This window comes from Papio anubis, chromosome 8 (assembly GCF_008728515.1).
Source record: "Papio anubis isolate 15944 chromosome 8, Panubis1.0, whole genome shotgun sequence".
Lineage (NCBI taxonomy): Eukaryota > Metazoa > Chordata > Mammalia > Primates > Cercopithecidae > Papio > Papio anubis.
The window spans coordinates 56,292,991-56,307,656 of record NC_044983.1 but is presented as its reverse complement, the minus strand read 5'-3'; the positions used below and the strand labels follow the sequence as shown (position 1 = coordinate 56,307,656).

General features: G+C 40.1%; 1 protein-coding gene and 1 pseudogene across 2 annotated transcripts in view; both read right to left on the bottom strand.

Annotated features, from left to right (window-relative positions):
* The window catches only part of RAB2A (RAB2A, member RAS oncogene family), a 102,354-nt gene that overhangs the window by 84,676 nt on the left and 3,012 nt on the right, over positions 1-14,666 (bottom strand). The window lies entirely within an intron of this gene.
* Positions 289-4,393, bottom strand: LOC103886832 (annotated as a pseudogene).

Here is a 14,666-nt window from a genome sequence, read left to right as displayed (position 1 = left end):
ACGTCTGGTTATTGATTTTTCATTTGGAAAATGGGATTAATAGTTACCTACTAAGATTACTGTGAGAACACATATGAATGTCACAACATAGTACCAGCATACAGTAAGCGGGTGCTCAATAAAGGTTTACTGACAATCTGAAATCTGTTATAAGCCATTCACTCCACAGTTAGAAAGTACCCTGTCCACATACCTTTAGTACTTTGTACATATTTTTATTACATTTTCTTGTAGTTATTGTGGCAAATTGGTCTTCCCTGTAGGGTAGGACAGTCTTCATTTTTTGAACTCCAGCACAGGGACTGCCCACAATAGTATCTTTTTTTTTTTTTTTTTCCTGTGGGAAACTGGGGCAGTTTTATTGACAATGGCAAGGTACAAGACTCCACACCTAGGTATGTGGGCGAGGTAAGGCCTGATCCTCCTCCGGACCCTTGGAGGAAAACTTCTCCTGCAGTTTCTTCCACATGCTTTTATCCATTTCCTTAAGCTCTTCCAAGGTGTCTGTGGACAGGATCACCTTGTACTCTTCCAACGACAGGCCACTGAAGCTGGTGTCTCTGGGGCGAGGGTACTTGTGTTTGTAGTAGTTTGTATGGAGTCGCGCTAAGCTCTGGTACATCTGATCACAGGCCTCAGGCTCTGCAACCTGGGTATTCTCTCCCTCCCGAAAGGCCTGTGCTACCCGCTGTCACAGGTAAGTGCCCAAGTCCCGGCCCCGTTTGGTCTCGTCCACTGGCCATTCCTCACAGAGCTTAAGAAAAGGCCGGTACCAGCTAGCCACCATTTTGGGCCCCCAGTAGTATATTTTTGTTGTTGTTGTTGTTGTTGTTTTGTTTTGTTTTTGAGACAGAAGTCTTGCTCTGTCGCCCAGGCTGGAGTGTAGTGGTGCGATCCCAGTTCACTGCAACCTCCGCCTTCAAGTGATTCTCCTGCCTCAGTCTCCCGAGTAGCTGGGATTAGGCACCCATCACCACGCCCAGCTAATTTTTATATTTTAGTAGAGATGGGGTTTTGCCATGTTGGTCAGGCTGGTCTTGAACTCCTGATCTCAAGCAATCCACCCGCCTTGGCCACCCAAAATGCTAGGATTACAGATGAGAGCCACCACGCCTTGCCCACAATAGTATGTTAAATTTCTTTAAGAAGAAGAAGAAAAATAATCAACTGTGAATCTCTATTCTTTGCATAAACTCCATCTTCCAAGCCTTCATATGTGTCAATCAAACTCCTACGCCAGCACAAATTAACTTACCAGTGAACAACCGCTTTCCATTTTATGAAGAGTCCAACTGTAAGTCTTCTACTCATGGTCCTGATATGAGTCCCTCTTTTATATGTCAGTCACCTAAATATCTGAAAGTCATTATTATATTCTCCTTTAAGTCTTCTTTTTCAGGTTAAAATGATTCAGATACTCAACAATTCCTAAAATGTCATGAATGTTATAGCCTTCATACCAGTGTTACTGGTCTCCTGAGCACGGACTCCTGTTTGCAGATATTCCTTTAAAACAAGATTTTCAGAACTGAATTGCAGTTGAGGCCTGACAGGGTAGAACCTGCCTTATCCGTACACTATACTTTTACTAATCTAGCATCACATTTATTCTTTGGTTCACTTTATTACTTATCTGACTCATATGAATCAAGTAATGTAAAACTAAGTTTTTAGACATGTGTGGATATCGAACCAGCTGACCTCCATTTTGTATTTGTATGATTATTTCACAAGCAAATACTGGGTTTTAACTTCATTTTTTATTTAATTCAATTTTGCTACAATTTGGACAATCATTCTGCCTACCAAGGTCACTTTGGATTCTGTCAGTTAAAATCCAAATTATATATTAGCTCTTTCAACCAAACTGAACTGCGTCCAAGCTGTTGCTAATATCAGAAGTAAAAAATTCAGGACTGCATGTAGCAGCATGCTCCTTCCAGCTTGCCTACATGGCAGTCTTTTATGGATACAGTTCTTAAACCAGATGAAAATCCATGTAGCAGGCTGGGTGTGGTGGCTCATGTATGCAATCCCAGCACTTGCAGAGGCCAAGGCGGACAGACTGCTTGAGCTCGGGAATTTGAGACCAGCCTAGGCAACATAGTGAGACCTTGTCTCTACAAAAAATACAAAAATAGCCGGCTGTGCTGGCATGCACTTGTAGTCCCAGCTACTCAGGAGGCCGAGGTGGGAGGATCGCTTGAGCCCAGGAGTTGGAGGTTGCAGTGAGCTGAGATTGTGTCACTGCACTCCAGCCTGGGCAACAGAGCAAGACTCTGTCTCGGAAAAAAAAAAAAATCCACATAGCTATGAAACCAGTAGAATTTCTTCATCTCACACCCAAGTTTATCCTGAGCAAGTATAACAAATACCTTTACATAGAGGACTGGTGACTCAATTCATCAGGCATACATTATTATTGCTTTAATTTATAACTTTTTAGCTATTTATTAGTTTTTGTGTCAAGTAAGGCCTTGAGCATAAGTAATCTGGGACACATATACTTTTACTTTGCCCTCTGACATAGTTAAAACTGAACTAATAATACTTTATCCAAAGAAAGAAGATAACCACTGACAAACAGATTTATTTATATCAAAGACTTCTATAGAGCTACAAAACTACTTCTTTCCAAAGGGGTTCAAAACTGACTGAAATCATTCAAGTGGTACCACAACTACCAAGAGTGAGTGTAGAAGAAATCAACGTAGGCCGGGCACGGTGGCTCATGCCTGTAATTACAGTACTTTAGGAGGCCAAGGCGGGTGGATCACCTCAGGTCAGGAGTTCAAGGCCAGCTTGACCAACATGGTGAAACCCTGTCTCGACTAAAAATACAAAAAAATTAGTTGGGCATGGCAGCCAGCACCTGTAACCCCAGCTACTCGGGAGGGTGTGGCAGGAGAATCGCTTGAATCCAGGAGGCGGAGGTTGCAGTGAACCAAGATCGCACCATTGTACTACAGCCTGGGCAACGAGAGCAAAAATCTGTCTAAAAAATAAAAAAAAAAATCAAGGTAGAAAACAACTACTGGCTTTCCCATCTCTTCCTTGAAGACTAGTGAAAAGTAGTACCTCCTTGATATTCTTCTCAATCTCAAGTGGATCGTGAGGACACCTGAGATAGAAAAGAACTTTTTCTTTTATTGAGTCAAGGAGGACAACAGAATCAAGGAGAGCCATTCTGTGGTTAACACATGATCAGCAGAGTGAACAGCTTTTTTTCTATAGGCAAGACCAACTCCACTAAATTTTAGAATGCTCAACAGGTAGGAAACATTATCTCTAAGGTATTACTATTAACAAAGCACTTTGTAGCTTACAAGGCACCTTCACATATTATTTACTATAAGCTCACAAAAATCCTGTGAGGTAGCTAATCCAGGCATTGCTATTGGTTTTTCCAGATGAGAAAACTAAAACTGAAGGGGTATGAACTTTACTGAGGTCACAAGTAAACAGTACAGACACCACATTGATCGAGATATGCTAATTACAAATACCAGGCTCTTGGAAAACTTTCAAGAGTGGTGTCTAAGCTAAAATAACTGGAAAGGACGGCATAGTAGTTATTTCTAAAGAAAGACAAACGCAAACGGGTCATCCATCAATTTTAATAATGCAGGGGCAGCAGAGCAAGCATGAATACACTACTGACACTGATATATCAACTGTAAATAAATTAAGGAAACAAATGACTAACACTTAAATTTTAAAAACAGCTGTAAAGCTAGGGGTAAAAAACAAAACCAAACCCTGAGCCTTGGTGAATAACTCTACAGGGTGCACTAGGCAGATACTATACCTGTTTTAGAAACAGAAAATTTCAGAATTTAAATTAATTGTTCATGCGCACTAGTAAGTTAGTGGCAGGTATCTTCTCTTCAGTAACCTCTCTACTGGCCTACAAGGAATAGGTGACCTATCCATGCTTGGAAAAATCTACTATATTATTTCCTGTGCAGGACATGTGCCCGTCTAAACTCAAAAGCCCATCGCAAGTGGGCATGCCTGTGATCTACACCTTGATCTTTGTCTACATGACTGAACCAGGGTGGTACTTGATAGTAGAAATAAACCCAAATCCATCAGTGATTTCAATACATATGAAAACATTAAATTATCCTGTTAAAATACAGCCTCTCAGATTGACATTTTTAAAATATAGAAATGGGCTACAATAAACAGGCTTTTTTTAAAAAAAAAAAAGGTGATAAAGGACTAGGCATGGTGGTTCATACTGTAATTCCAACACTTTGGAAGGCTGAGGTAGGAGGATCACTTGAGCCCAGGAGTTGGAGACCAGCCTGGGAAACATGGCAAGACCCATTTCTGCAGAAAATTTAAAAATCAGCCAGGTGCAGCCAGGCACAGTGGCTCACATTAGTAATCCCAGCACTTTGGGAGGTTGAGGCAGGCAGATCACGTGAGGTCAGGAGTTTGAGACCAGCCTGGCCAACATGGTGAAACCCTGTCTCTACTAAAAATACAAAAAGTAGCCAGGTGTGTTGGTGTGTGCCTGTAATCTCAGCTACTCAAGAGGCTGAGGCAGAATGGCTTGAACCCAGGAGGCAGAGGTTGCAGTGAGCCAAGACTGTGCTACTGCATTCCAGCCTGGGTGACAGAGCGAGACTCTCTCAAAAAAAAAAAAAAAAAAAAAATTAACCAGGTATGGTGGCATGTGCCTGTGATCTCAGCTACTTGGGAGGCTAAGATGGGAGGATCCCTTGAGCCCAGGAGGCAGAAGCTGCAGTGAGTCATGATAGTGCTATTGCACTCCAGCCTGGGTGACAGAGCAAGACCCTATCTCAAAAAAAAGGTGACACAGAACCAGAATGAGTCAACTGATTACTTTGGAGAGAGATTTACATATGCTGGTAAAGCCAAAGATGTATATACCTTCCACCCACAAATCCGCTGCAAGATATATTTCTAAAACTCTTAGCATCCAGCTCAAGGAGGCAGGCACAAGAATAATGTATGCAGTATCGTTTTTACAACAAAATAAACAACTTTAAAATGTCCGTAAGAATGGAGAAAACTGCAGTACAAACAACAGAACATAATCAAGCAATTAATATCAATAAAATACAATGAAATGTATTAATATAGACAAACCCCCAAAGTAATGAGCAAAAAGGTTTCAGAGTCAAGTGTAATGTTTACTTCCTAAACAAAGCACATATGAACTAAATATGCAAAATTAATATCAAATACCTGAATTCAAAAAAATCATACTAAGAAATAAGTGAAGGGAAACCTAATGACAAAGGAATAACTTCTCAGTAAGATGTATGGGTCATAAATACCTTACAAATTAGCCCCCAAATTCATGTGGGGAGGGGAGAAATAATCTGACAGAAGAACAAGTAAAATCCATTGTCATAACATGAGATTTTAACATCTCTCTCCAAAGGTCAAAAAGAAGTAGACAAAAAACTATATAGAAGATACGATCCACGCTAATATCAAGTCTGATCTAACAGACATGAAAACCTGAACTCACTACATACACAAGAATATACTTTTCAAGCACATATGAAACATGTACAAAAACCAATCAAGTACTCGGCTACAAAATTAGTCTCACACACTGAAGAATCAGCACATATAGTCTACAGTCTCTCAGTTTAATAAAGTTAGAAATCAATAATGAAAAGATTCTTTAAAGAAAAGAAGAAAAAGACAAAAGAAAAAAAAAAAAGAAACATGCTTACTGGGTCAAGAGAGAAGCCATGAGAAGAAAACAAAAACTTCGGAGTAGCCAACTGCTCAAGATCTGTTATACAGTTTTACTTGGATTCCTGTAAGTCCTCTTTAAATTCTTATCATAAACCTCTTTTCTTGAGCTATTTGGAGTGTGTTTCTGTTCCTTCACAGAACAAAATCCTACCCAGTCTTTTAAATCATTACCAGGAGCCAGGCACAGTAACTCACACCTGTAATTCCAGCACTTTGCAGGGCTGAGGCAGGAGGATCACTTGAGGCCAGGAGTTTGACAGACCAGCCTAGGCAACATAGTGAAACCTCATCTCTTAAACAAGATAAATCATAAAGTGGACTTGGATGGCCATTCACTCTAAATTAAGCAAAACTGCCAAAAATATAGACATCCGAAATAAAAGGAATCTTCATAAACAGTCTTGATAACGTAAAAAACTTGCCATAAAACAACTTGATGCAAACAAATAAAAACACCAACACAGGCTAGGAAAAAAAACAATTAGAGACAAGGATAACATGCTCCTTCAAGTATCAGCTGGCCAAAAACAAGCAAGCTAAATGGGGGGCAGTGGGAGGATCAACATATTAGAACACAGAGGTCAAAAAAAATTGTTTTTCCTATTATTAGCATTACTTACACACTATACAGCACTGGTGAGATTTGGATGAATTTTTCAAATACATATGGGGAAATTATAGAAACATTCAAAGCAGCAGGATAAAAAATAAAGATATAACCATTTTTTATTCTAGTTGTTGTTACATGTATGATATCATTTATTCATTCCCATTTTATAGATAAGGACACCAAGACTCAGAAAGATCAAATGGGTTGCCCACAGTCACATGGCTGGTAAATAGCAGAGAAAGTACTTTATCCTACTTTTATATAGGATAGTTCTGCATTATTATGCATGAACGGAGGTCCTACCTATTTAAGGGAATTGAAGGCTATGTACTCTCACAGCAACTCAACCGATCAAACAGTAAGCCAACAGAAGAGGTATGATGTGAAATTTATGGGAATCAGGAACTGTAATATGGGGAAGAGAGCATGAACTTTGGAGTCAGAAAAACCTGGGTTCAAGTTCCAGATTGGTCAGTTACTAGCTGTATACAAGAAGACTGTATGTGGTAACAAGTGTCCCTTTCCTCACCTATAAAATGGTGTCTTCCTCAGAGATTCAATGAGTTATGCCTCTAGAGAAAATGCCCTATAAAACCAGTTGTATATTTATACTCGCGATACTGTATTATTTTTAAAAGGAATCAGAAGCAAAGCTTCTTTCAAGACCCACAATGTCAGTAGTTACTAAGTATATACATGAACGTACTTCAAAAAAAACAATGAATACTAATATTAGGATAAATTAGCAGGATTGTCTCTTTGCACTGGTTAGTGCTAAATTCAGTGTCCACTTCAAAGAAGTCTACACAACCTCGTATCATAGATTTTTAGTATAAATGTCCTGATATGGTTTGGCTTCGTGTCCCCATGAAAATTTCATCTGGAATTATTATCTCCACGTGCTGGGGGAGTGGCCAATCTGGTTGTTTGATAAGGCATGGCCCTTCCTCCATTGTTCTCTCTCCTGCAGTCTTGTGAAGAAGGTACCTGCTTCCCCTTTGCCTTCTGCCATGATTGCAATTTTTCTGAGGCCTTTCCAGCTATCCAAACTGTGAGCCAATTAAACCTCTTTTGTTTATAAATTATCTAGTCTCGTGCCATATCTTTATAGCAGCATGAAAATGGACTAATACACGTCCTTTCTGATATTACTTTACTGTTTCTACCATTTGTTCCTTAGCCCTTGAAATTGTCTGGCTCTGTGTCCCTACCCAAATCTCACATCAAATTGTAATTTCCAATGTTGGTGGAGGGGCCTGGTGGGAGCTGATTGGGTCACAGAGGTGGATTTCCCCCCCTTGCTGTTCTCAGTGACAGTGAGTTCTCACGAGAGCTGGTTGCTTAAAAGTGGGTAGCACTTCCCCCTTCACTCTCTCTTTCCTGGTCTGACATGGCAAGATGTGCTTGCTTGCCCTTCACCTTCTCTCATGATTGTAAGTTTCCTGAGGCCTCCCAGCCACGCTTCCTGTACAACCTATGGAACTGTGTGTTAATTAAACCTCTTTTTCTTCATAAATTCCCCAGTCTCACGTAGTTTTTTTTTTTTTTTAGACGGAGTCTCGCACTGTTGCCCAGGCTGGAGTGCAATGGTGCCATCTCAGCTCATTGCAACCTCTGCCACCCGGGTTCAAGCGATGCTCTTGTCTCAGCCTCCTGAGTAGCTGGGATTACAGGTGCATGTCATCACGCCCGGCTAATTTTTTGTATCTTAGTAGAGACGGGGTTTCACCATGTTGCCCAGGCTGGTCTCGAACTCCTGAGCACAGGCAATCCACCTGCCTTGGCCTCCAAAGTGCTAGGATTACAGGCATGAACCATCATGCCCAGCCTCAGATAGTTCTTTATAGCAGTGTGAGAATGGATTAATGCAGCCCTTTATGGTAGGCAGAATAATGCCCTCCAAAAGATATTAACATCCTAATCCCCAGAACCTGTGAATATTTTACCCTACACGGCAAGGGAACTTTGCAGATTTGATTAAGATTAGACCTTGAGATGGGGAGATTAGCATGGATTATCCAGGTAAGCCCAATCTAATCACACGCATCCTTAGAAGTGAAGAACCTTTCCTACAACAGAGAGACATGGGATGGCCCAACAAGAATAAGAAAGATGAGACACAAGAAGGACGTGACCCACTGTTGTTGGTTGTGAAGATGGAGGAAGGGGACCATGGGCCAAGGAATGTGGGTAGGTGGGTGGACTCTAGAAGCTAGGAAAAGCTCTCAGATGATAGCCAGGAAGGAAATGGGGTCTCAGCCCTACAGTTTCATGGAAGTGTATTCTGCCAACAACCTGAATGAGCCAAGACTCTCTAGAAGGGAACCCAGTCCTATTGAAACCTGGATTTCAGCCCAGTGAGACATCTTAGACTTCTGAACTATGTAAGATAAATTCATGTTGTTTCAGTTGCTAAGTTTCTGGTAGCTTGTTATGATAGCAATAGAAAACTAATATATGTACACACACACACACACACACACACATATATATACACGTATATATCCTTACTCTCTCATTTACATTAAAAAACTAAAAAAATTATATAAGTGCCCTTAAATCCTGTTTTGAAACAAGGAGGAATAAATTGGTCAATGCATGCAGTCTACCCAGCAGAACCTACCTGGCACACATTCATCATTTACTGAAGCACTAACTCTAACTCTGTATCAGGCACCATCCTTCCTTTAAGGAGTTGGCTACAGCATGCAGCTATCAATATTCATTTTCTCCCTTAGATTTGGCTAAAAACACAGTGACTCTCAGCTATACCTGAAAATAAGAATACTTTAAAGTGAGAACTGGGAGAAACCTAAAGCTACATTGTGACTATGAAAAGTAAAAATTCAGAAGATATGGGGAAGGAAAGAGCAAACAAAGGGGAATGGAGCCAGACCACCCTGTAATCAAGAGAATGGCCCGTGGAGTCAGACACCCCTCGATCTTTGTTCTACCACTGTATTTGTTCGTTTTCACACTGCTATAAAGACACTACCTGAGACTGGTAATTTATAAAGGAAAGAGGCTTAATTGACTCACAGTTCTGCATGGCTGGGGAGGCCTCAGAAACCTTATAATCATGGCAGAAGGGGAAGCAGGCACATACTACATGGTAGCAGGAGAAAAACAGAGTATGAATGAGGAACTGCCTTATAAAACAACCAGCTCTCAAGAGCACTCACTACCACCAGATCAGCATGGGGGAATCGCCCCTATGATCCAGTCCTCCCACTGGATCCCTCCCTCGACACGTGGGGACTACAGAAATTAAAACTTGCGATGAGATTTGAGTGGGACACAGAGCCAAACCATATCAACCATCTACTAAGATAACTTGCCCCAAATGGCACAACTCAGTTTCTTCATCTGTAAAACAGTAATCTCATATATCTGTTGAATAATTAACAGATAATAAGTTTTTGATATGGTGTAGGAACTATAAAAAGTGTGGAGGATTACTCATGAGAATCTGCTATACAGACCACAGTGCCAAAAGCTAATGTGATGGAGAATTCCATGCAAATTCAGTCTGGCTACACCTTAGGGATTAAATAAAATCCCCCAAAGCAGAAAATTTGACAGCAGAAAAAGATGAATCAATTTTAGAAAAATAAGCAAAAAAGGCCCATGGCTAAACCAGCAGTGGAATTTTACAGTACTACCATCACTACAAACAATATTTTTTAAAAATACTGATGACTAGGACTCCCCGGAGAGTGACTAAAACAGCATTTCCATGGATGAGAACCAAATATTAATAGTCTGAGTTGAGAAACACCGCAGAAATTAAAAGGGGGCTTCTATCTGTGCATGACAGGAAAAGAATCTAGAACCTTTTTGCCAGGCATCTCTTACTTACAAGTAACAGCTAAAACTAGAGTACTTTAAAACTTGCAAATAATCAAGGCTAACGAAATCAAATGGGACAGTTTCTTGGAGAAAATGTAAAGTTAGAAGGGAGACAAGAGAGGTCTGCATATAGCTGCATCTTTTGTACCAAAGGACACAGTCTCACAGACTGAGGACGAGCAGAGAATAACAAATAAAGTAAGCACAGCTGGGCCAGAAGGAAAGGGAAAAACAGCCGAGATGGCAAAATTAGGGCTTGCTCAAATAAAACATCAAACTGGCTGGCTACTGCAAGAGGAGGAGAGCTGAAGAGTTAAAACGAAGGAGGGGAGCAGTTGGGGTGATAAAAGACAAAATTTCATGCTGGACAGGAATGGCATAGGACAGAAAGGATAGAATACCAATTGAGAAGATAAGGAGGGAGAGTCACCAGAGGAGTTTAAGAAAGGTAAATAGGAATGAGAACAACAGGGACAATGGCCTCTATGATTCACTATAAAGTCTCAGGCACAGTATAAATATTAGGTGGAGGAAGTAGTAAATAAACTGGGTTAGAAAACAGACAGCAAAGAGCTAGTTAAAAATCCTGAAGGACCACCAATAACATACAAAAATTTAAGGATAACAAAAGTATATCATCTAAATTGCAAATGATGTTAAAAGATGTTTCAGCTCTCATTTGATAAATGAAACAGCTAAGCACATCTAAAAACGGGCAAAACTAAATAATATAGTTTAGGAATCTGTAAGTGATACAACTACGAAGAAAAGCAGGGGAGGATTAATACAAAATTCAGGCTAGTGGAAAACTGGTTGAGAAAGAGATGTATGTAAGAATGTGGAGTCCTTGGCTGGGCATGGTGGCTCACACCTGTAATCCCAGCACTTTGGGAGGCAGAGGCGGGCAGATCACAAGGTCGGGAGATCAAGACCATCCTGGCTAAAATGGTGAAAGCTCGTCTTTACTAAAAATACAAAAAATTAGCCGGGTGTGGCGGCATGCGCCTGTAGTCCCAGCTACTTGGGAGGCTGAGGCAGGAGAATGGCGTGAACTCGGGAGGCGGAGGTTGCAGGGAGCTGAGACTGCGCCACTGCACTCCAGCCCGGGCGACAGAGAGAGACTCGATCTCAAGGGAAAAAAAAAGCAAGAATGTGGAGTCCTTTTGCATGTGTGTTTATTATTATTCTTTAAAACTATTAAACTGCATATATATTACATATATTCATTTATATGCATGCTATATCTCATAATAAAAAAGCTTTCATAGAATTTTTCTACCTCTGAACTTGCCAGTTTGTTTTTTGAAGATAACTCTAACAAATCTGCTTATATAATAAAATAAAATGACTAGTATTTCTGGCCACAGGTTTTGCAACATTCAGCTCCACCTCAAATTTAGTCAATCAAAATCCCTAGGGGTTGGGTTGCTGAATTTTTTTTTTTTTAAACAAACACCTCAGTGATTCACAAGAATCTAAAGAATCTCAAATTTGAGTCTCCCGCAGAAAGGTCTTCCTTCTGTTTTTCTCTAGAGCTCCTGAGAATCTAATCCCATTCCTTCCCCAAATCCTCTAGAACTTTGCTCCTTCCCTCCCCTTCTCTTGTATTTAACCTTTCAACCTCAAGTCTCTCCTATCTTAAAATACAAACACGCACTCACATCTACTCTTCAATAAAATAACCCATGCATGGTTCTACTTGTAACTTTCCAATAACTCTTCTGGTAAAAGCACCAATACTACGTGTGATATTGTTTAAATTTTTTTAAAAAAACAAAGTAGGAGGACCCTACAATATAAAAAGCCCCATTTCACCAACACCAACTCTTCCAGTGTAATCAATATAAGCATATAATTCTACTCTCCTCCCCAGAAGTAACAGTTAAGTGTGTAGTCTTGGGACTTTTTCTATTTACACATATAAAAATCCACAGTTTTTTTAAACAATATAAATGAAAATACACCTTAGTTCTCCCCCTCATTGATGTCTGAATCAAACACTGTGGCAAAGCACTAATGTCTTCCTACCATTTCAACCAAAAGTCCCTAACCTCTACTGCACATGACACTAGTAACCACTCCCTCTCTATTCCATGACACTGTACTGCCCAGGTCTCTCTTGCTTTTTTGATTATTCCTTGTTAGTCTACTATGCTGATAACTTTCCCCATGTGCCCCATGAACACTAGTATTTCCCACCATTACATCCACGCTTTCATCTGTCAATGCATTCAATGAACAATCACACCTACTTCATTCCAGGAAGACAACTTTGTCAGATCCCCATTTGTCAATGGTTTTGCATGTGAACCAATGCTCCAAATCACTTGCATCAAAGAAACAAACGCTGCCTTGCCAGGGTGGCTCACACCTGTAATCCCAGCACTTAAGGAGGCTGAGGTGAGTGGATCACTTGAGGTAAGGAGTTCGAGACCAGTCAGACCAACATGGCGAAATCCCATCTCTACTAAAAATACAAAAATTAGCTGAGAGTGGGGGCGGATGCCTGTAATCCCAGCTACTGGGTAGGAGAATCACTTGAACTTAGGAGGTGGACATTGCAGTGAACTAAGATCACACCACTGCACTCCAGCCTGTGTGACAAGAGCAAAACTCTGTCTCAAAAAAAAAAAAAAAAAAAGATAAAAGAAAGAAACAAATGCTTGCAATTTTGGCATGATACATAATTTCACTTTGCAACTAATTCAAACGACATTATGATCAGCAAGCCCCTAAGCCAATCAGGAGGATGCGAATCAGAAGTAAGCTTGAGAAATTAATTTTTTAAAGTGATAACTTATTAATAATTATTTTCACGTCATGATAATTTTTCTTCCCTACATAACCCTGTAATTTCAAAAGCTCAGAAAATGAACTCTCAGGTAATAGGGACTCCATTTTATGTTATTAGCTCCCAAATCTCTATCCCAGATTACTCTCTCCTGAGCCAGAAATAAACTTTCAACTACATACCAGACATTCCCCCATGCCCACTCTGGCAGTGCCTACTCATCATTCCAATTTCAGCTCAAACATCACCTAGCGCCTCCCCTCAAGGATCCATCCACTTATCTATTAAATGAATCTGACACTCAGTGGTGTACCCTTGCATCTAAGACAAAGCCAAAGAGCTTCCTAACTAAAAAGATTATTTAAAATGCAAGTGGGGCTGACAACAGTGGCTCGTGCTTGTAATCTGCCACTTTGGGAGGCTGAAGTGGGAGGATGGCTTGAGCCCAGGAGTTTGAGACCAGTCTGAGCAACACAGTGAGAGCCCATCTCTACAAGAATTTAAAAATTAGCCAGGCGTGGTGGCATGTTCCTGTGTTCCCAGCTACTTGGAAGACTTACGGTGGGAGGATTGCTTGGGCCCAGGAGACTGAAGCTGTAGTGAGTGAGCCGTAATAGTGCCACTGCACTCCTGTCTGGGTGACAGAGATCATGTCTCAATAGATAAATAAATAATATAAAGTAAAATAAAATAAAATGTAAGCGGTGGGTATATACATAAGACAGAAAAATAAATAAAAAATAAAATGTAAGTGGGACTGGGACTGAAGAGAGGCGAAACAGAATGAGGGAACAGAGGAGGGGACCAGCATAAAATGCAACAGGGAGTGGTAGGATTTGTTAAAATCTCAAAATAATGCATAAAAAGGAGTTGGCCAGGTGACAAAAATCTTTGACATAACTTTTTTTGATAGGGAAAAACAAGAAAGGGTGCTTCAGATATTAACAGAAATAAGAACGCAACCAAATTTGTGCCTTTGTTTACCTTGCTGAGCATTGAGCGGCAGGGAGGGTTATTGATAAGGTTAAAATGCTAGGCAGATGCTAGAGTTTCAGGAGCAAAAATTACTATAGGTTTGTATTTTTTCTCTCCTTCTATGCTTGAAAATTAACTGCTTATTAAATAAATAACGGCTTATTAAAAACCACTTTCCACTTTACATCTAGATTTAAATGACACATTTTACTAAATGACTCAGAAACAAGACGGGAACAAGGAAACAATTTAAAGCTACATTTTAACTGCATTTAGTCTTACAGTAAGAAAACAACTCAATAGTATCATCATGATCATGTAAAAGTTTTTAAAACCTCTTCTACTAAGGAGGGAACTCTGTAAAGGAAAAATGTGCATTGTTCCTTTCCCTTGAGAAATCAAAGTACTTTCACATTTATCCTCATTTTATCTCACATACTGAGAGAAGGTTATAGGTTAGGGAAACAGGGAAACGAAAAATTAAGTGATTTCCTTCATTCTAAGATGCATGTTTTTGACCTTGACTTTTTAAAAAATCAAGGTGGATCCCACATTACTGATTTTAAAGCCACCTTTTCTAGGGGAGGGCCACACTGAGTGTATCTTACAACTATGGGTATCCTCTGAATTCAAAAAATATGGTAAAGGATTTTGCCCAAATTAATAAGCAAGAAAGTGGCAGAACTGGGTAAAAAC